We start from the raw sequence: 20,965 nt of genomic DNA on the forward strand, positions 1-20,965 counted from the left end.
TAAGCAAGAGATATTGATTCTCTCATTTATCTTCTATTTATCAAATATTACTCAGATTTTACTATTCTTTCATCACTTAAGCCCTTTCGTGCATACCGAATGTAGATTTTGCCTTATTTAGTTTATCATTTCCTGTGATCATTTTCTGGCTTGTAGAAATCAGTGAAAGTCGGCTGAAGGACTCGATTTAAATATAACAACCTCTGCCACTGCTGAATCTTTTCGAAGTTTTTAAAAATTTTGCCAATATCTGAGATACTTAGGAATAAAACAAGGACGGTGATTTTGCTTAGTGCCCGGTTTATATAAAAAAAAAAAGCGATTACTTTTGCTGTTCTTTCGCTTTTACGTTAGAGGAGTGCCCTCCAGAAATCTTAAAAAGACAACCACAGACTGAATTGCAATTCCCGCGCAACAATGAAATACCGTACAATCAGTTAGAGAGCAGTCCTCTCGCATTCCATAGGCGAAACCACGAAGTTACAGTAAAAAATATATATATATACGTCGTATGAAATAAAAGTGACAGAAGGAACATGATATAAAAGAGTGCAGACATTTCTTCCTTACCTGAAGACACTGGGTACACAGCTACCATCTATTTTCCAAAGAGTGACAACTACCAAATCTAGTACCTGCGAACGAAAGAAACGCTGTATGAGAAGAGTTTATTCCTTCGTTAGAACAATAAATCGTTATGCCTACTACAGAGTGGTATTACGAAAAACATCAGGCAAATCAGACTCCCTCTCTCATAAATGGTAAATTTGCTCAAGAAAGATGAAATAATAAAATTCGTATTTTTTAGAGAATGTGAAAAATCTAACTGGTGCCAGTTTTACTGTGAAATCTCTTCAGTTTGATTTCATAAAAAAAAAAAATAAATTGAATTTAGTACTACTTGAAATACAGGTATAACCGCTGGAAGACATCCGCAATCTTCGTAAGGTAATGCGGGTTACGTGTATGTGCGCTAAATTGCACTCCAGCGCTGTATTTTCCTTAAATATGTGAAAATTACCGACAGTAGTTATTCAACGCTATATGTAAGTGAGTTGGGGAAAGGTAACCATTTTATTATTCTTCTAAAGCAAGAGTATCTTGTAAGGACAAACCGCACGTTGTTTTTCTCTTATAATTTGTCCACTTGTGCCTCCAGCCACAAGATTATCGCTAACTGACATCTGTAAAAGAAAAGGAATCTCATTTTCCTGGTGTTTATAAAAAAAAACATTTACTATAAACTTTTACGCCCATCACAGTCCCACGTGTGTCTACGAGTCATTTCTCCCTCTGAATCTTGTAGCTCCTGTGGGTAATAAAATTTCGGCACCTCAATAACTACCGACACCAAAAGAAAAAAAAAATAAATCCACCTCAAAAAATCGCTGTCGCTTAGATCAAGTGCACTCATTCCAGAATTCCACAAGTGTCGCCAGGATCTGTGCCATATATCGAGGAGACGAATCCTGCAAAGTCAAAACCGTCCAACGATTCAGAAAATATCAAAGTTCGCAGACAATCTCACGGCGGAGGGAGAGAAGTAGCACAGAGTACCCCATTTCCGGTGGTACTTCGATAAGGTGTCTCTGCCCATCAGGGGAGCTAAAACATCAGGCTGTCAGCGGAGCAACGGGGTCCGCTGCACATCGCAAGCGTATATGACATCACGTTCCACTTCGTTCCCGTGATACTGCTGCCGCCGAGTGGAACACCTTCTTCGATGAGTTCCGAGGTGAGAAATTTTATCAAACGGGATCGCGATGATGACCATAATAAAGGTCACGAAAGTCCACAGCGGGAAATGTAAAAAATGAGGAATTAAGAACGAGCATAGATGGAGCTGTGCTAACACACACACGGAAGCATATACATGTTTACACACACATGCATATATACTATATATATATATATATATATATATATATATATTATACATATATATACATGTATATGCATATACATGAGTATATTTGCCTTTCCTTGGGTGGGATCTTTTGTCTCGTGCTCAAAGCTTCATTACTTTTAACATGGAGCTTTACTTCGCTTGTCAATAAAAATTATTATAAGGATCCTCTCTTATCCTAAAAGCCGTATACCTACCGTTTATTTACCTCCATATCTACCATTTCAGCTCACATATAGGCATGCTTATTATATGTAAGGACGTAGTCAGGTATGAAAATAAATCCTAACGAATAAAACTTTGACACGTTAATAAGCACATAGTATTTAAATGTATTCAACCAAGCAAAGAATGTCTGCAGACCTATTTAAAAAGAACAATTACACAGTGAAAAATAGCAAAGATATCACATCCTATACAGAAGGTCCGGGAAAACTTACCTGAAAGGATTAGTTTTCAAATGAACAACAGGAATGCGTCATTCCACCTACTCGATACAGCTGAAGGAAAAAGTGAGATAAATATTCCAGGATGCAGATAAGGCTAAACATACTTCACGGGAGTAAAGGCATTCCCGTTTTTCCTCTTCAAATGAATACATCAAAGAGCACCGGTAAATGTATCACTCTTCCTCTTCAATACAATTATTCAATGAAGTAGATAAGGCCAAACTTTTATCAGGAGAATAAAGATCCTTTTGTCGTTGTTCCTTTTCAATTGAATACATCAAAGAACACAGGAAATGTACCATTCTCTCTCTCTCTCTGTTCAATACAATCACAAAAAGGAAAGTAGTGTGTTTGAATTTTCCCTTTGAAAATGTCCATGGTAAAAAAAGAAAGTGCCTTGCATATCAATTTCCCCTTTCAGGAAAGTAGATTACAGGAAGGTATTAAGTGCGCATCATTTTCTCCTTTTAAAAAAAAAGCCAATAGGAGGAAAGCAGCTTAGAGAGAAAACGTTTTTTATTCTCTCTTTTTCCATAAGAAAAAAAAATTGTAGGAATTGACAAATTCCCAGGAAGGTCCTCCGTCTCAAGGAGGATATTGATTTTCTCACAAGTGACAGAGTTTCCCGTTATGAAGAGCTGGAGGAAGAGGAAGGCAAGGAGAAGGGGAAGAAGGGAAGGGGAAAGGTGAAGAGAGGCAGGGGAAGAAGAGCAAAAGTGAGAGGAGGGTCCGTTGGGAAGAGGAGAGGTAGCAAAAGAAAAAAATTCATGAAGCGAAGGAAAACTTGTTAACGAAGGAAGATTCGGGGGGAAGACCCCTAGTTTGGAAAGGGGGCCTTTTGGAAGTGGAATAAAGAAGAAGAGGACGAAGGGGTAAAAAAATGATGAATAGGAATATGCCAGAAGTACGAAATGGGTAATTATGGAAAAGGAGTTAGAATGGCGGGGGCGGGAGGGGGGGAAGAGAGTTGAAACACTGAAGAAGATAGGCGTGAAGTAATGAAAAGTAGGAAAAAGGACAGAAAAAACAACAAATAAAAGGCATAACAAAAACAGAAGTTCAGCAAAAAGAGAAGGATAGAGAAAGAGGGAGAGCAATCAGAAGTTGGGAAATGAAGGGTGGACAATGAGGCCAGAACTTTCGGGAATTACAGGAATGGACGACGTAGGAATGGGTCCGTCAAAGCACAGGGAAAAGAGGTCCAATGAAGACAGGCAATTATGCAATAGCACGTAATAAAAGGTCACTGCCGCAGCACGCAAGGAGAGCAACGCTGGCTAAAATAATACACCATGCAATTACATTAAAATACAGCAACAGTAAAGCCTGCTACTACAACACGCAAGAACGCTGGTAAAACAAAAGCAGCACGCAATTATAATCAAATGCAGCAATGAAAAAAAAACATATGCTGCACGCCACGCAACGCACACACACATACAACTTAAAGAATAAATGGCCAAGGTGCGAGGCGGACGAAGGTCGTGGGTGTACAAAACAATCAATTCCGCATGACGAGCTAAATGCCACGCAGGCCATAAACAAATTAAGCGGCCGTCACACGACGAATATCCGGTTCGGACTCTGTAATGGCCCGTGATGGAGAAATGCTTCGCTCCTTTCCAATGAAATCTATCAGAGCAATCTAACATTCATGATGCCGCCATAATGGAGATAAATAGGCGACACCGTGATCTATCGAAATAAAGCAGCATTTGTGACGCCAGAATTGCTGTCGTTGTAAAGGTGTCAATACAGAATTTAGTTATCTGGCAGAATAATCTAACGTGCATGACGTAAGATCTGATATGAATCTATAAAGATAAATACGATTCTCGCATATTAATCAGAATACTCTAACATGCATGACGTCAGATCCGACATCGTATAAAGAAAAAAGCTAAAAAATGTATGCACCAGAACAGTGTATAATGCATAAAGCCTGTTGATATCACAATAAACTGGCAAATGCAAAATCTAGTGATCTATTAAATTAATCTAACACACCGAGGGTGTTATTCAATATAATATAGGTACATAACTCATTCATGGGACGGAATAATCTAAAAAGAGAACTCTTGATACATAATATGAAACAGCCTAAATTCGGAACTCGGTTATTTACAATGGTGTTACGCGATATCTGCATTTGTATCAGTTCTGGGAATAAAACGTTCTTGCCCAGGGGGATGTCTCGGGTCTCAGTTCGAAAATGAGGCTTCACTAACGATACGCATAAAGGTCCTAGGCTAACATTCCTGAGAAATCTGTATACATGCAGTGTCTCTTAGAAAATAGGTCACGCAAAACGGGGTCAAATTAGAATACCTGACCCATAGCTGCACTTCACCAACGTATTATACTGATGCTTCCCATTTTTACATAAAATTTATACAGTTTTTCACTGATATATGTATACATACATATATATATATATATATATATATATATATATATATATATATATATATATATATATATAATTTTCAATTTTATTAGTGGTTAACAGTTGATGGGCTTCGCCAAAACGAGGCAAAAGGAAAATGCATTAGGAAAGTATCGAAAGCAAAAATATATATATAAAAACTGTTCTTATTACAACTCCACATTACATGTTCCCTTTTTATTGAATATACATTTCGGAATGCTTCATTCAGTCATTAAAATAATGGTAACTATTCTTAATAACTATTTTCAACATTCAGTTAATGTTTTCTATTGCACTGTTTCTCACATATGAAGAATGCAGAGCTAAAACAAATGTTGTCTTTTAAGCATAATTTTCATTATTCGTACATCCCACCAATACCTTCAAGCCGAATAAATCGACACATTTAACTAAAAAAAAATATAACATAACCACCTATATATAATTGTTAAATTACACAAGTATAATTCTTGGTAGGCTAAAAAATTTAGTTGAGTATAAATTCAGTTCGAATTTACTTTTCAATAAATTTACATAACCTTTCTTTAATTACTACATTTCATTTTAAGGCAGCCAATTTTATGTTCGAGAATATAAGAGGCATAACAATAAAAGTAAAATTTACGTAAAATTCAAAAGCTATTCGGCCATTCTGAATCACACCAAGTAATTTTGTCTGTTTCACTTCACACAAAAAGGTACGATATGAGTTTTAAAATACACATAATGTTTATAAAAGAAAGGTTTCAGTGCCTTTCATTTGTACACTAATCAGGATTTTCACTGGCATTGCTCAACACTGTTAACGCCATTATAGCATTATTCAGGACATGTCAAATTTCTCTCTGAAAATGTACCGAAAAGAGATATGCATGCGCACTCAGACAAACACACACACAATATATATATATATATATATATATATATATATATATATATATATATATATATATGCATATATGATGTATATATATATATACAGAGAGAGAGAGAGAGAGAGAGAGAGAGAGAGAGAGAGAGAGAGAGAGAGAGAGAGAGAGAGAGAGAGAGAGAGTAATTTTAAAGCGTCGTAAAATTTCGCTTCCTCTAGACGCAATAACAGTCCCACAATTTTCTGATTAAACTTACACGCATAAATGCAAGCTGTTTTCCCTGTACCCCCTTAAGAGATACACTCGAAAGCAATTGCGTCTGCATTGTGATATACCCATTATGGAGGAAGAACAACACATTTGTAATGAGGAAAAAACAATACAATCACTTGAAAGCAAATCCTAGCGATGAGTGATGGTGCTCTCTCTCTCTCTCTCTCTCTCTCTCTCTCTCTCTCTCTCGCGAGCTTTTACCATCATTGTCAAGAGAGACCAAGGACACAATGGGTGAAGAAGACCGCTTTCGATACAGCCACTTGAAAAAGAGTGAAATGAACTGCCCAGCGATGTCACTCTGGAGGCTTCCATTTGTCTGTTGGCCTCTCCGAATAATGTTTACTGTTGGGTATATTTCATATACAGTGTATATATACATATATATATATATATATATATATATATATATATATATATATATATATATATATATATATACTCTGGAAACGTAAATGCTATACACAAACAAAACTACAACACAAGTTGCGCACCTGGTCACAAAGAAAAAAAAAAAAAACAGGTGAAAGAGTAAGTGAGCTAAAAATAGTCGTAAAGACTCGGAAAAATCGAAAATGTCTCTGTTCTGCTGCCAATAGCCAAGAGTTTACATCATTCTGGGAACGACTTCCTTGAACTTTTCTAAATATTCCAGAATTCTGCCTAAAGTTATGGCCCTGACGTCATCAACAGTAATGGCGTGTTTGATAAACAAAAGGTAGCAGTTTACTCAATCATCATTCGTTCCCATTTTCCTCTCTCTCTCTCTCTCTCTCTCTCTCTCTCTCGTGTGAATGCACGTTCGTGACACCTGAAATCTGACTGTTAAAATTAACGTAGACTTTGAGATTTCGGATACGAGGAAATTAATCAAACAAAGGTAACTAAAAAAGAAACCGACTGTAGCTGTTATCAGTGTTTTGAAACGTTATGATTATCCGTTTCCCTGAATTAGTTAAAAAAAATATATAATGACCTCTGTTAAAACCATCGCAGTGTAACCCATCTAGGATAAATCACTGGAATCCGTTCCCAAGCATGTGCATAATTTCCGGAAGACCCCTAACTTGAATTCTCTATTTTCATTGCTCTGTAAGTTCAAATGTATGCATCTAGAAAACTGAACTTTTTTTAAATATCAATTTCTTTAATGACTTTAGCCTTTACGCATTAACTGTTTCATTCATTAGTTCACTGGTTACGTCAAAGCTTGATTTAACACTTTAGAATGTTGAAATAGCCCACTGAAATTCATGGAAGCTTTTAGAAGACACTCAGGTTATTGTATATGTCTGTATAAAAACAACCATTTTACCGAAAAACCCTGTTCTATTTTCGGGAATGAAATACTTCGGTGTTCAGTTCTTAGACCTCGGTTGTATCTTAACCACACCACAGTCAGCCTATTGCAAATGCACTGGTACAATGACTTTTACACTAAAGTTCAAAATGAAGGCAAATTTGGCCACGCAGTTCCGAAATCAAGAATCAACTAAAACTCAACGACTTGACGTAACAGTAATTTCCCCAGCTCATAGACCAGATTGCAACTTAAAGGGAACTCCTTCCGTATCTAGAATCTACCGTTCTTTGAGTGTAGGAACCACAGCAACTTAAAGTTTTTTTCTTGCTTGTAGGCTACTTAATACTTGCTTTATACACAAAACCTTAAAAATAAAAGGTCAATGTCCAGAACAACTTGAGATATATACACAAAATATAAAAAATAAAATTTGCCATCTAAATGAAAATCGGCATCCTCGAAAATTTTCTGTCGTTTGTTTACATCCAGTAGCACTCTTGATCTTACTGGAGTTAGTTCAAAATGAGGTCTTTTACTAAGTCTCAGAAAACTAGTGAATGATTTTCGAGTTATAAGGTTAGACAATACCTGTCCCCAACCCCTCCATAGCTTGCAATAAGAAGTGGCCTTTTAAATATGAAAAATATTACCTTTTAATTTTGGTAGACTGGACATTCACCCAACTTTTTCCTAGTTTTTAGATTTCTGTAAATGGTCGATGACAAATATTTTATTAACGACAGCTGCTAGCATTCCTGGACTGATCCCCAAGGGTCAGCCAGTACAACGTGAATTTCGACATTCAGGAAACCAATGGCCGAGCGTAGTTTCCCGCCCAGTTTTATTTGGTACATTTAACTCTTTAGTTTACTGTAGGCAGCGTTTTCTCTTGCTAAAATGGTGAAATAAAACGTCAAACCATAGAGCATTCACGCGAATGTTATCGGTTATTAAACATGAATAAGATTCGTTAATATTTTTTTCAACATGTAAGCTTGGCCTAGACTTTTCCTGCTAGACTTTGTTTTGGATGTTGGAATTAAATGGTGGTATTCTTACCTTCTGTTTAGAGCAGTTACAGTAGTTCCTCGTCTGGATACATTCTTTCAGAATTACGTTAGTACACAGTTCTATGATCACGTGTCGATGAAACTAGTTTGTCTTCAAGGATTTAGGTCACTTTAGAATTGCAAGAAACAGGGTTATCACCACGACGCCCACAAGGTCTTATCTAGCAGAAATTTTGAAAATGTAAACAAACGGTGCAGTGTCTGCATGGATTAAAGCAATGCGACGAAACGTTTTTTTCTTATGAACAAGTAAGGTTCTGCAAGATAAATTTCAAGCGTATTTTGATGTAAATTCATTGATTATAAAATTAGTCATGAAATCTCTGGCTTATTTATGGTCTTATTACTCGTTTATTTGTTACATTTATAACTCATTACGTTTAAGCCAACACCGTACACTCGAACGTAACAACGAGTTTATATACAGCTCAAGTAATGAGGTTTTCCTATTGTTTTTACGTAATATAGGTACTTAAGGTAAAGACTCATGGAAATAAACTTTCCTATATTCTACTTTTTTAAAAATATCTGTGCCAAAATGGTTTATTCTCATTTAAGGTTCAAATAATCAAACAGAACGCAATCCTGAAAAAAACAAGTTTACGTGGTTTGTGATACATGTCAGTGGCCGGTGGTTATACTCTAGTAAAAGCAATGGATGTCAGAAATGTAAATAGTAAATAGGTTGCACCATCAGGATAGGTTATAGCTAAAGAGGATGAACCTTCCGTTAGAACCAACGCTTCGCACCAACACAAGAGTGTGCCCACGGTTTTGAGCTGGGAGGCAGTATCGAGGAATCATGATATGCTGTGAGTAGGCTAGCATTTGCTTTTAAATTTTAGTAAAAAGCTAAAAAAAAAAAATTAAGAGAAAGTAGAAGATGAAAAATCATTTTGGGTTTTTCAAAAAAATATAAAATGATAGGGCACTAAAAGTTCTTTTGTAGAATGACTTAACCAAGGGGTGTTAAGACACAAACTTGCTTAGTAGCATGGAGAGGGTCAAAATTGTCTTACCTTGTTTTTTCCACTGACATTAGAGGTTAGCTCTTTAGAATGTAATTGGTTTACTCTGTTTACATGATACAAGGATAGAATAATAAGGCCATAAAATGTAAAACATCATTATGAGTTTTCATATTTTCATATGTTGTACTGCAGAAAACGTTATTCATAAGCTAGCTAGTCTGTCTAGTATTTGTGATTAGCAGTGAAACAGACTTGAAGCTGAGTGCAGTTCCTTATTTACTGTGAAATTTACTGTACTTCCAAGGTGTAGCCTAGACAATTTTTACGCCGTAAGTGATAATCTCCCTTGTGATGAGTAATCTGTTAGGTATAAAATAAAATAAAAAAATCCCGGGTAAGAATGATTATTTCTGCCCACTCCAGATAATGAGGGTAATAGAATAAAAAGCCATAGGTGGACAAGTACTGACTAGCAACATATTTTTGCATGTTGGATGCCTGGACGAGAGGGAGGGTTAGCCCCATAAACCTTACCTTCCCTATAACTTGATCTAACGTTACTAACCTAACCTAACCTAACCTCATCTTGTATAGGTGGATGGTTTACCAAAGACACTATGCAATTCGTCTAAGTGATTGCTATGAATCCATTCAGTACCAATCATAACAAATAACTATAGATTTAGTCTGGCAATATATAGTGTAAGGTACAGTCACAACAAAAGGCATACTGTATAAGAATCTGTTCTTGACTTTATCCATATCGTGTAAGAGTCTAAGCTTTGAAAATTACTGCCCATTCATCAGATTCAAGTAGTATATTATATACAAAACATGATGACATCCTTTACATAACAGAAGCGAGAGCGTTCCGTCTGTTTTTATGCTCGGAAATGCCTTTCTCACTTATCAGATGTGACGATGGGACTAATATTACCGAATAAAACTCTTTCAAATCCCCTCTGATTCTGATCAATACTGAAGCCCCCAATGAATTGCAATCGAGTTTTCGTTTCACACTTGTCCAGTTGTCCGTGAGAGTTTTCATGTATCGCACAATCGATATATCTGTGAGGCTACCCTTGTCTCACGGCATGCCTGTGAAGTTTCACTTATTATCGACCAAAGCGTTTATGGGTTTTATCTCATCTCACGACCAATTTGTCAGTAATTTTTTATGTTTATAAATTGTTACTTGTCTCATACACAATATGTATCAGGTTTCGCTTATCTCACACCTAAAATGCCTTGAGTTTTTGCTTGCTTCATTACAGAATGTCACAAGTTTTATTTATCCTGCAGTCAATATGCATATTAGTTTTAGTTTGTCTCATGACTAGTACATCTACTGGTTTTCAGTAATCTCATCACGAGGATGTATGATGATTTTCATTTATCTAACAATTTACATGTTAATAAAGCACGTTTACATTATGAACAATGTGTATATGAGTTATTATTAATGTGTCAGTAATACTGTACTTATCTCAAGAATAGTATTTCAATGAGTTTTTACATATCTAGCAGACATTATTTTATTTTTTTAGTATTAAATAGCATTCACTCGTTAGCTAGAGTCTGTTTATTTGTTTGTCACCTTATTTATTAATTACTTATGTCAATACTATCGCATCTCATTCTTTACTTGGATTTACGAATATTCTGTTATATGGAAAATTGCTCAGCAAGTTAGTACCCCTATTGGTTTAACTCAACGGGCTCATGAGTAAACCTAACCTATCTCCCATCTTGGCATAACTAATGGGCACGCACTCTCCCGCAAGTTTTTCGTAGAAGTTTCAAATCATAAAACGAATCTGGAGCCAATAAATTTTTGCGACAGTTTATAACTAACTTCGATGCTACGTCACGAATTACAGAAAATTAAAAAACCGTAATTCGTGCTTCAGTTTTTCATACACACATTGGAATATAATAAGAACTAAACATAAACACCCAGGATATCTCATACTTTAGGGTTCCCTGAAGCTCGGATAGTCTAAATCATCCTTATATATATCTCTCTCTCTCTCTCTCTCTCTCTCTCTCTCTCTCTCTCTCTCTCTCTCTCTCTCTCTCTCTCTCATAGAATTTTGTGGTTCTTAAGTATTAGAAGATAATTGACGGGTACGAAATGAATGAGATTATTTTGAACCTCAAGTACAAATAAAAAAATATGCAGTAAATATACTTCCGTCGTCAATAACCATAATTTATATGACGAGGTATGACTCTCTCTCTCTCTCTCTCTCTCTCTCTCTCTCTCTCTCATGGTACTTTCCAAAGTTAACAAATAAGAAAACATATTAAAAAGAGAATAGAGCACTGAAAGCTGTTACCACTTTATTAAGAAAAGAAAATAGGCTAAACTTGAGATCCGGTTTACCACGAGTGAGGAAATATCAGGTAGAAATCATTGTATACCAAAACTAATTAAAAATAAAAAAAATAATATTTTTATCGTTTAATTGAATCTGAATTTGATGGGATGTCAATATCAGGAACTAGGCAGAACCCGGATGAACGAATAAGCCAGCAACTCTCTCTCTCTCTCTCTCTCTCTCTCTCTCTCTCTCTCTCTCTCTCTCTCTCTCTCTCTCTCTCTCTCTCTCTCTCTCTCATGCACACACGCAAACAAATTTTCAATTCCATTCGCAATTTCCATCATCGTGGAGACTGATTTTTTTTTCGGGGGAGAGGGGGGGCGGATGAAGGCGGGAGTTGAACGACTTTTAGTTTGCTTAAGTTCTTTTGCCCCAAGATTTTCTTTTCTCTCCATACCAAAGCAGTTATCTTCTCTCTCTCTCTCTCTCTCTCTCTCTCTCTCTCTCTCTCTCTCTCTCTCTCTTTAATGCACTGGCAACTCTGAACATGAGAGCGAGCCTTCCTTTCCAGTTTTTGTATATTTCTCGTCCCGTACTTCTGACCGTATATTGTATTCAAGAGACCCTTTTCAGTGGGGCTACGATATTGATCCTGGATATTGACGTGCCTATTTTTAAGGCCAGTGGACAGAGAAAGAGAGAGAGAAAAGGGTAACCGCTTGGAATTGGGTAGTACCCTATTTTAAGATCAGTGAGAGAGAGAGAGAGAACAAAAACCTGATAGTCGATTGACATGGAATGATAACCTACTTTTAAACCCAGATAAGAGAAAATGATACCCGTCAACTGGTTTTGTCAGTCAAGCTTGAATTAAATGCATTCCTTCGCAAAGTAGCCATGGAAAAAGGCTTGCTCTAATCGAAGAGCATCGCTCACTTAACAGGGAATCATTTTATTGCTCAGCTGATTTCCGAACAGAAGTTCGTTCAGCTTTAGGAGAACATCCAGGATGAGGAAGAGAAGAGATGATTTAGGAGAACAGCGGGGAAGAGGAGATGCTTTAGGAAAACATCCAGGATGGGGAAGAGAAGAGATGATTTAGGAGAACATCCAGGAGGAGGAAGAGAAGAGATGATTTAGGATAACAGCGAGGAAGAGGAGATGCTTTAGGAGAACAGCTAGGAGGAGGAGGAAGAGAAGAGATTCGATTCTCTAGAACAGCTAGGAGGAGGAGGAGGAGGAAGAGAAGAGATGATTTCAGGGATAAACAGGAGGAGGAAGAGAGAGATGCCTTAGGAGAACAACTAGAGGAGGAGGAAGAAAGAGAGATGCTTTAGGAGAACAGCTTGGAGGAGGAGGAAGAGAAGAGATGCTTCAGGAGTATAGACAGGAGGAGGAGGAGAGTAGATGCCTTAGGAGAACAACCAGAAGGAGGAGGAAGAAAAGAGATGCTTTAGGAGAACAGCGAGGAGAAGGAGGAGAAAAGATGCTTCAGGAGAACAGCCAGGAGTAGGAGAAAAGATGCTTCAGGAGAACAGCCAGGAGGAGGAGGAAGAGAACATATGCTTTAGGAGAACAGCCAGGAGAGGAGGAAGAGAAGAGATGCTTTAGGAGAACAGCCAGGAGGAAGAGGAAGAGGAGGTGCTTAAGGTCTCAAGAACGTTCTCTTCTTTTTTTTCTTCTTCCATTTCTTTATTGGCGATGTTGAAATCGAAGACTCTTGGTCTTTCAGCATCGCTCTAATTAAATATCGACTAGTGACGTAATAACCAATATTCAGTACTACGAGAATTCTTCGATTTCAATCGATCGATTATGTGTGCGTTTCCAAGAATTATTTTAAAGGATTATTCAGATGATTAATATTCAGTGCATGAGAATAAAGGCATAACATACATCTACTAAAGTGCAGCTTCAGATTTAATCAAACCGAAATAGAGCTAGAAATAATCTAAATTAGATTCTTTTTGCTACTAGATACAGATATTTTCAGCAGGTTTATTGGCACTCAGCACGCAGTCATTTTCAAACGATAAATAACTGAAAAAGTCAATAGTAATAATTCGACTCGTCTGACATGCAACTTGCAATCACGAAACTCCATCTGAAGGAAAAACTACACGTCAAGAGAAAACTATTTTGGTTGCTGTAAATAAGAATACACAGGACAGACAAGATTTTTTTTTTTTTTTTTTTAACACCAGGACAAGATTTTTTTTTTTTTTTTTTTTTTTTTTACCAGGCTGAAACCCAGATATCTTTTCGAAGCCAAGAAACGAAGGAAAACTGAGAAGAACTCACAACACGTTTTAGACCATCTCCGTTCCCAAGGCTGTTTCAGAACCGCCTCTAAATGCGTTGCGTGTTATAGGAAGCAAAGGAAATGGCTGCAGAAAGAGTTCCAAAAAATGTGAGCTGTGGAGGGTTAGCGGGGGTTACATGGCTGCCTTTAAAGAGAGGCTACCTAACCTAATCGGAAACACAGCAAAACTTTATCCGCTGAGGATGATCGAAGCAGGGTGATTGTCACTTAAAGCAGAAGTTAAAATTTATTTCATCAATAGTACTAGTAAATTTTCTCGATACAGTTTTGGCCTTGTGAGTTAAGCTATATCTTCAGGACACGTATGAAATGTTGGTGTCTGACAAAGAGTTGTAGCTTTGTGATCATCAAATTGAATTCCAGAGATTAAAGAGAAGAACTGAAAGAGAAATAAGTGTGACCATTGCCTGGAAAGAACCAAAATCGAATTGTATCCAGGAGTGCTCATTCGGATGTGAACAACGCAGGATGGCTGGGAACCGAGGGGGAAAAGAAGAACTGGAGATGATGAATAATTGACAAAAGCATGCACAAGAGATGAGATAGGTTGCAAAAGGTCGGTGATGCGAGGAAGATAGGTGAGAAGGGTGAGAAACAGAGCCTGAAGCATACAGTCAGGAATGATCGAGAAAGCAGATGTTGAAATGACGAGGAAGTCGTCGAATAAAAGGTGGAGAAGGGTGATGAGCAAAGCCTTACACATGATGTACAACCTGTTGAATCTCGAGCTCGAATCTGAAATGGTGTGTTTATATACAAAGCCATAGGAAAGATTCCTCGAACTTGAATAGGCAAAAACAATCCGATAAACAACGAGGACCATGTGAAATGCTTTCTTTTGATAGCAGAAACAAAGATAAGGAACTAACCAAACCAGCGTAAGAAGAAAACATAGTATAAGTGCTGAGAATTGGAAGGATATTGACAAAAATAAACAGTGGAGCTATGTATTGGAAAATCCTATGAATCCTATGAATCCTATGAAAATGGCGCTTTTTTCAATGCAAAAGAAAAAAGTTGTTCCGTCTTTACGAGAAAAAAAAAAACACTTTTTCATTGAAAGCTTGTAAGCTCTTCTTTCCTACCTAAAAATCACTGAGAAATTGTCATCCTAGTCTTCCTAATTTTCTGTAATGACAGTTTCAGATATTTTGCAATTTTCCCTTCATCCGGTGTTTAAACTACCCTTTTTATTTTCCATTTTCTTATTTTCTACGGAGCTGGCCTCCACAAGAACACAGGATTGCTTCGTTCCTTCGGCCTTATACTCTACAGAAAAATATTACACACCCAAGAATCGCTTATTGTCAAACGTTTCCCGTCAAAAATGACGGCAGTATTTGAAGTGATTTTTCAATTGCATTCATACTAATGCAATATCAAATACATTATGTTGATCGGCATTTTCCTCGTTAGTATTTATGTGCGAGTTAGTGAAGCTGGTAACTTATTTTAACAGAAGTGTCACACAAGAAAATATTAATATATACTGTAGATCGCTATATATTTCTTTACTCCCATTTTAATGTTTTTCTTAGTAAGTATGGCTGACATGTCCAAGAACGCACACACGAACGCACATGAAACGTAATCCTTGGATTTAGACAGGATATCGTGCAAGGTAATGATCATATTTGTTATTCTCTCTCTCTCTCTCTCTCTCTCTCTCTCTCTCTCTCTCTCGGGCACATGAAAGGAGTCACGTGTCTGGTAATTGCTCGGTTAAAGCTTCAAGGTCAATCGTAAGGCCAAGGTAATTGCGATGCCCCAATTTACTTTGGGCTGTCATTAAATATCTAATTGGGCTGCCTTTCAGAGAAGAGGCCATTTAGCTACCAGCGAGCTTCCAATTAACTAGATTAACAACCACTTGTGGATTGTGAGCTGCACATATTGAACCGTCCAAAAAAAAAATGATTTGCAGTTGTTACTTTTACGTACCAGGTAGTGAACTCAGTGTTGCGTGAGGGGGAAAGTCCATATTTGTTGCGTTCTGGCGCATAAAAGTTAGCTCTGACGTCACGCCGACTATAAACCGGCAGTTTTGACGTCATTACAATGCATAAACTTGCAGTCAAGGCGTCGTATCAAAGAGACAGTCCACTCTTTCCGCCGAATCTTTATCAAACACCCAAGTTAGGATCACAGAGAAACATATTAGGAGTCTTAAAAAATCATTTTTATTTGTCACGGAAAAGAAGGATAAGCGTGAAAATAGCGCCTCCAGCTCTTCTTGTACAGTTTACCAAGCTGAAATAGTTCGGTTAAATATATTTGAAATAAAAATCACCCGTAGCAACCGAAAGGCGTCCCTCGCATTTGCCACGGGCTCCTGTGCGGAAAATAACATCGATATAATATTAAATTCTAGTATCTTGTTTCGTTACAGTATATCCTGCCATACTTATTCAGTGACGTCATGAATTACTGGAATTTCAAGAGATACTGGTTATAGACATTCGTTAGTTTTGCTATGATGTAAGTGTATCAGGCTGCCCCAGTTCATCCAAGGAAGAAATTGATCACTGAGAGATTGATTGATTGATTTATGGTTGCTGAAACTGGCGTAACACAATACTGAGAGAGAATGATTAGATGTTCACCGGCAATTTCTTAAATCAGAAGTTAAGGGCAGAGGTTTTATGAAAACATAATACACGAACAGTTGATTGGTCCATGAATGCTGCGATAACGATAGCAAAACTTGGCCTTCACATCCCACATGAGAGAAGTATTTTTATAATGTTTTTAAAACAAGCCATTGAAATCCTGGGTGTGTTGTCTGTTAAATTATATATGAAAGTGCAACAGTTTTGCGCAAACAGTTCCCATTGTACTTCCCTTATTCCCTAAAGTAAGTAATGTCGGACATTCAAACCGGTGATATATGCTTAATTGCAAAATATACACAACCAAACAATGAATGTTTTATTGCAGAATGTACTACCTTGCCATTGTTATTCTACGATAAGTACTTATTGATAAAAAAAATGTGTGCTTCTTTTGCAGTGGGTAAACAATAGCTCTATTCCAGTCTGTCTTAATTTGGAGTTAGGGAGTCCTTTCGTTGTCATGGCAATTCGCAGAGTCTCCGTAAACAGCTTTACAATGCAACGCATAGCAGTCGAGATTCCTAATAATCAACGCATTGAAGGCCGTCGGTTTATAATGCAAATGATGTTTTGTTGTTAACTGCCGGCGTTAGAATGGACGGAGAGAGAGACAGACAGACAGACAGAACCATTTCTCATTAAATTAATCTACGTGCCTAACAGATCATTCATTGTGTATTTGTTTACTGTAAACAAAGAAAGACAGAAGGCAAAGAGAACTGACCACATTTGAACCTTTAACTATTTTCAACCTGTGGTTATTGTTCATCCCGTTGATACCAAGAGTAAATTGTGAGAAAAGGGACGGGTGGGGTTGGGGGTGAGGGAGAGAGTGAAAGAGAGAAAGAGAGAGAGAGAGAGACCTTACTCTGTCAAGGGAAAAATGGCTTCGATCGAGTAGAATTGAAGATTAGTTCCCTTTCGGATTTGGAAAGACCCGAACTTAATTGTTTTGGTGGACCTGAGAAATGGAGTCGGAGTTTCTTCGATAAAACACAGCTGACGACGGAATGCTAAAATATCTAGGGGTTACCAGAAGTGCTACTCTTGAGGTCTCTATCTTTTATATATATTGCAATTTTTATTCATATTCGTGATTAGTGGGCCCAAAATACTGCAGTACTCTGATGGAAAATCCCTCTGACCCAAATAAAGTGAATAGCTGATTATGTATGTATGTATGTATATATATGTATATATATATATATATATATATATATATATATATATATATATATATATATATATATATATATATATATATATATATATATATATATGATGAAGGAAAGAAGTCAAGAAAGGATAGATCCTGTAAGCACAGGTTTAGAGGATAAGAAAGGTGTTTTTGAATGGAATGTGGAAACGATTACTGGTAAAAGAGTGTTAGTTGGTGATGGTGAAGAAAAGCCTCAATGACTATTGAAAGAGTGCTTGCTGAAGTGGAGCATGAAAATTTAAAGTTAAGAAAAGTTTGATTATAAGAGTATCTAAACCAGGAAGACCGACATTGTTTGAGTGATGACTATAAACAAGCGGTGCAGTGACTCAGATCACTCCCGCCCACCCAGGAAGATGGAGAAATGGGTGTTAGTGTGGAATGCGGAAGATTGGAAATGGTTGACTTATCCGTCATTTGTGAGCAAATGATAAAAGAAGAGGTTAATCCTGAAATATGAGTAGAAAGGAAGGTAGAGACAGCTCTTCAAAATATCTAGAAGAGAATAGATATGTCTATGGAAGCAGAATTTTGAATGCATGAAGGGGTTATTGAGGCAGCTTCCCCATGTGGAGGTAGAGCGTGGATCCAGAATACCAATGAAGGAAAAACGCTGGAGCTGTTGAGCTGAATTGTATGCCAAGCATACATATATCGACTAAGGTATTATAGGGTGAGAAATGTAGAAATACGACTTAGTTGTGGTAAAAAGGTTAGCGTAGATGGACAACAGGAGAGGAAGAGACGTGTGTAATTCATAAGGTCATGTAATGAAAAGATGATAAAGATAAAATACTCTGGAAAGAATGACAAAAAGCCGAACTCAATACCTGACGGAAAGTGCTCTGTGAGGACAATGGGAGTTTGTCGTCGATCTTTAGTCTTGTGTTCTTGATAATATAACCCTGAAACAGCGTTTCTCAGCCAAGAGTGCCAGCACTCATCCCCAGGGGCCAGAGAGAGAGAGAGAGAGAGAAAGGGGCAAAATCAATTTTACGTTGGCGCTGGGAAAGCGCCTCAGTCGTAATGAGAAGTGTGTACCGTACCAAGCCCCTAAGAGCATAAAGGGGAAATGGAACCCGGTGGGCATATGGCGTCACAAAATAATTCGGCTGTTCGGGACACATCGATAGAACCTGGTCGCAAAGCATTCTCCTTTTTGTGGGATTTGTTTTTTTTTTTTTACTCAGTCCGACGATCTTCTTGTGCTTTAGCTTAGGGAAAATGAGATCTTATCTCTTATCAAGACAAAAGTCCACTGAAATCCGTATTGTGAGAAGGAGGTATCTCGGGTCAGAATCAAGCCTCAACATATGCATATAATATATATATATGCATATATAAATACATATATATATATATATACTCGTATATATATATATATATATATATATATATATATATATATATATATAATATACATATATAATCAATTTTGTAATGAAAGAAATACCTATGACCAAATCAAGAACACAAATTACTGTCAAATGCTTCACCGACTAGCTCTTTATTTTTTATCTGTAAAATCATCCGGTTCCTTATAACAAAGTTAGACACCGAGTTGCTAAATGATGTTTCAGTCGTTTGTGCACAAACGATATACTTCGTTTTTTTAAGTTAAAACCTTTGAGGGTATTCATTATATATGTGTTCATGGGAATGTGCGCCATGATTTTCAATCGTTTCCACTTTATTAGTGATAAGTAAAGTTAATGATCTCCGACTTGCAAAAATTCTATTCAGCTAAGTTGCTCATTCAACCTATGATATGACCTAAGCATGGACAGTGATTTTAAGGAGAGTCTGAATATTGTTTCTTCGTAGAAACTTGGCAACTAAACATGGGCACAGAACACAGCTGCTTTCACGGTTCCGGATCTAACCTAGAAACTAAGCGATGGAATATTTCAGCGTTTAGTTATGAGGAAATTACGTAAGCACATTACAGTATGGAAAATAGACGATGAAAATAACATTAGCTATTCGTCGCATATATAAATTCCGTTCTGTTTTGCCTGCTAACCGCAGAGCAAGATAATTTACATTCCCACCCCGACAGGAAGGAATTTCTATCGTGACACGTTAGGCTACAGACAACTTTGACAAATAGATGCTCTTCCCGCACTTGGGAAAGGTTAAGCTACACGTGTGCCCTACCAAACGGAACGTTTTCCATGTCTGGGACAGGTTAGGCTGCATCCCCGTAGTATCAGGCAGAAATTTCTCCATAAATGTAATAGGTTAGGTAATTTCTTAACTTTTACTGATAAAAGGTTCTCCCTGCTTGTTACATCTTAGGCTATATAGTATGCGTTTTCTAACAGAAGGTTTTCTGCATAGGTGACAACTTACAGTCGCCACTGACAGGAAGGCAACTTTTCAGTATCTACGTCAAGTTACACTTCATTTCTTCCCTGCCAAGTGGATATTTCCGTCAATGTCGGATGGATAGTGCCTTCGGCCCCTAGCTGCAACCCCTTTTGTTCTTTTTTACTGTACCTCCTTTCATATTCTCTTTCTTCCATCTTACTTTCCACCCTCTTCTAACAATTGATGCATAGTGCAACTGCTTTGAGGTTTTCCTCCTGTTACACCTTTCAGACCATTTTACTGTCAGTTTCCGTTTCAGTGCTGAGTGACTTCATTGGTCCCAGTGCTTGGCCTTTGGCCTAAATTCTGTATTCAATTCAATGTCTGATTTAACTATTTTCTCCATCTATGACATTTAGGGCTACGTGTTTTCTCTGATAGACGGATTTTAGACTTCATATATGGTAGGACTGACACATCTAGTGTCAGATTTAGGAAGCATCCACACATCAGTGAAAACATGTCATAAATACACGTTGGAAAATTGTTGCATACATATCACAAACAAGTTGAAAACGAGATAATGACCATAAGTGGAGAACGCATATTTGACAAATGGATTGACAATCGCTTGGTGACCTTTTTAGGACTGTCAGTAGGTCGTTGACTTGTATTTATCATGTTTGCGACGTGTGCAGTAAGTTGCAGACGTGTGTTTATAACATGCTTTACTGTAGCGTGGACGCACCCTCATAAATCTATGACAGATTCGTCCCAGTTTTGACGAACTGGCATATCCCATTGTTTTGAAGTTTTTTTAGTTTTCCAGCGAAAGTATCTCTGTTTTTGATGCTATATAACATCAAAATTTCAGATGTCTACGTTGTCACATTTTCCAACAAAAT

The 20,965-nt window shown here is 37.3% G+C and overlaps 1 protein-coding gene and 1 long non-coding RNA gene across 10 annotated transcripts in view; one reads left to right on the forward strand and one right to left on the reverse strand.

Moving 5' to 3' along the window:
* The window catches only part of LOC136854150 (cGMP-inhibited 3',5'-cyclic phosphodiesterase 3A-like), a 269,630-nt gene that overhangs the window by 204,954 nt on the left and 43,711 nt on the right, over nucleotides 1–20,965 (reverse strand). The gene's annotated exons all lie outside the window — the stretch shown is intronic.
* LOC136854152 (uncharacterized) overlaps nucleotides 1–20,965 on the forward strand; it is a 144,881-nt gene that overhangs the window by 31,957 nt on the left and 91,959 nt on the right. The window contains exon 1 of one of the 4 annotated variants that reach the window (XR_010857652.1): nucleotides 8,801–9,113. The exons of 1 other annotated variant lie outside the window; for it this stretch is intronic. This is a non-coding gene — a long non-coding RNA (uncharacterized lncRNA). Of the gene's footprint in view, nucleotides 1–8,800; nucleotides 9,114–20,965 lie in introns of those variants that run through there. 2 more of the 4 variants (XR_010857648.1, XR_010857651.1) reach the window with 2 other exon arrangements.

The sequence above is a fragment of the Macrobrachium rosenbergii genome, chromosome 28 (genome assembly GCF_040412425.1).
Source record: "Macrobrachium rosenbergii isolate ZJJX-2024 chromosome 28, ASM4041242v1, whole genome shotgun sequence".
In the NCBI taxonomy this organism is placed as follows: Eukaryota; Metazoa; Arthropoda; class Malacostraca; order Decapoda; family Palaemonidae; genus Macrobrachium; species Macrobrachium rosenbergii.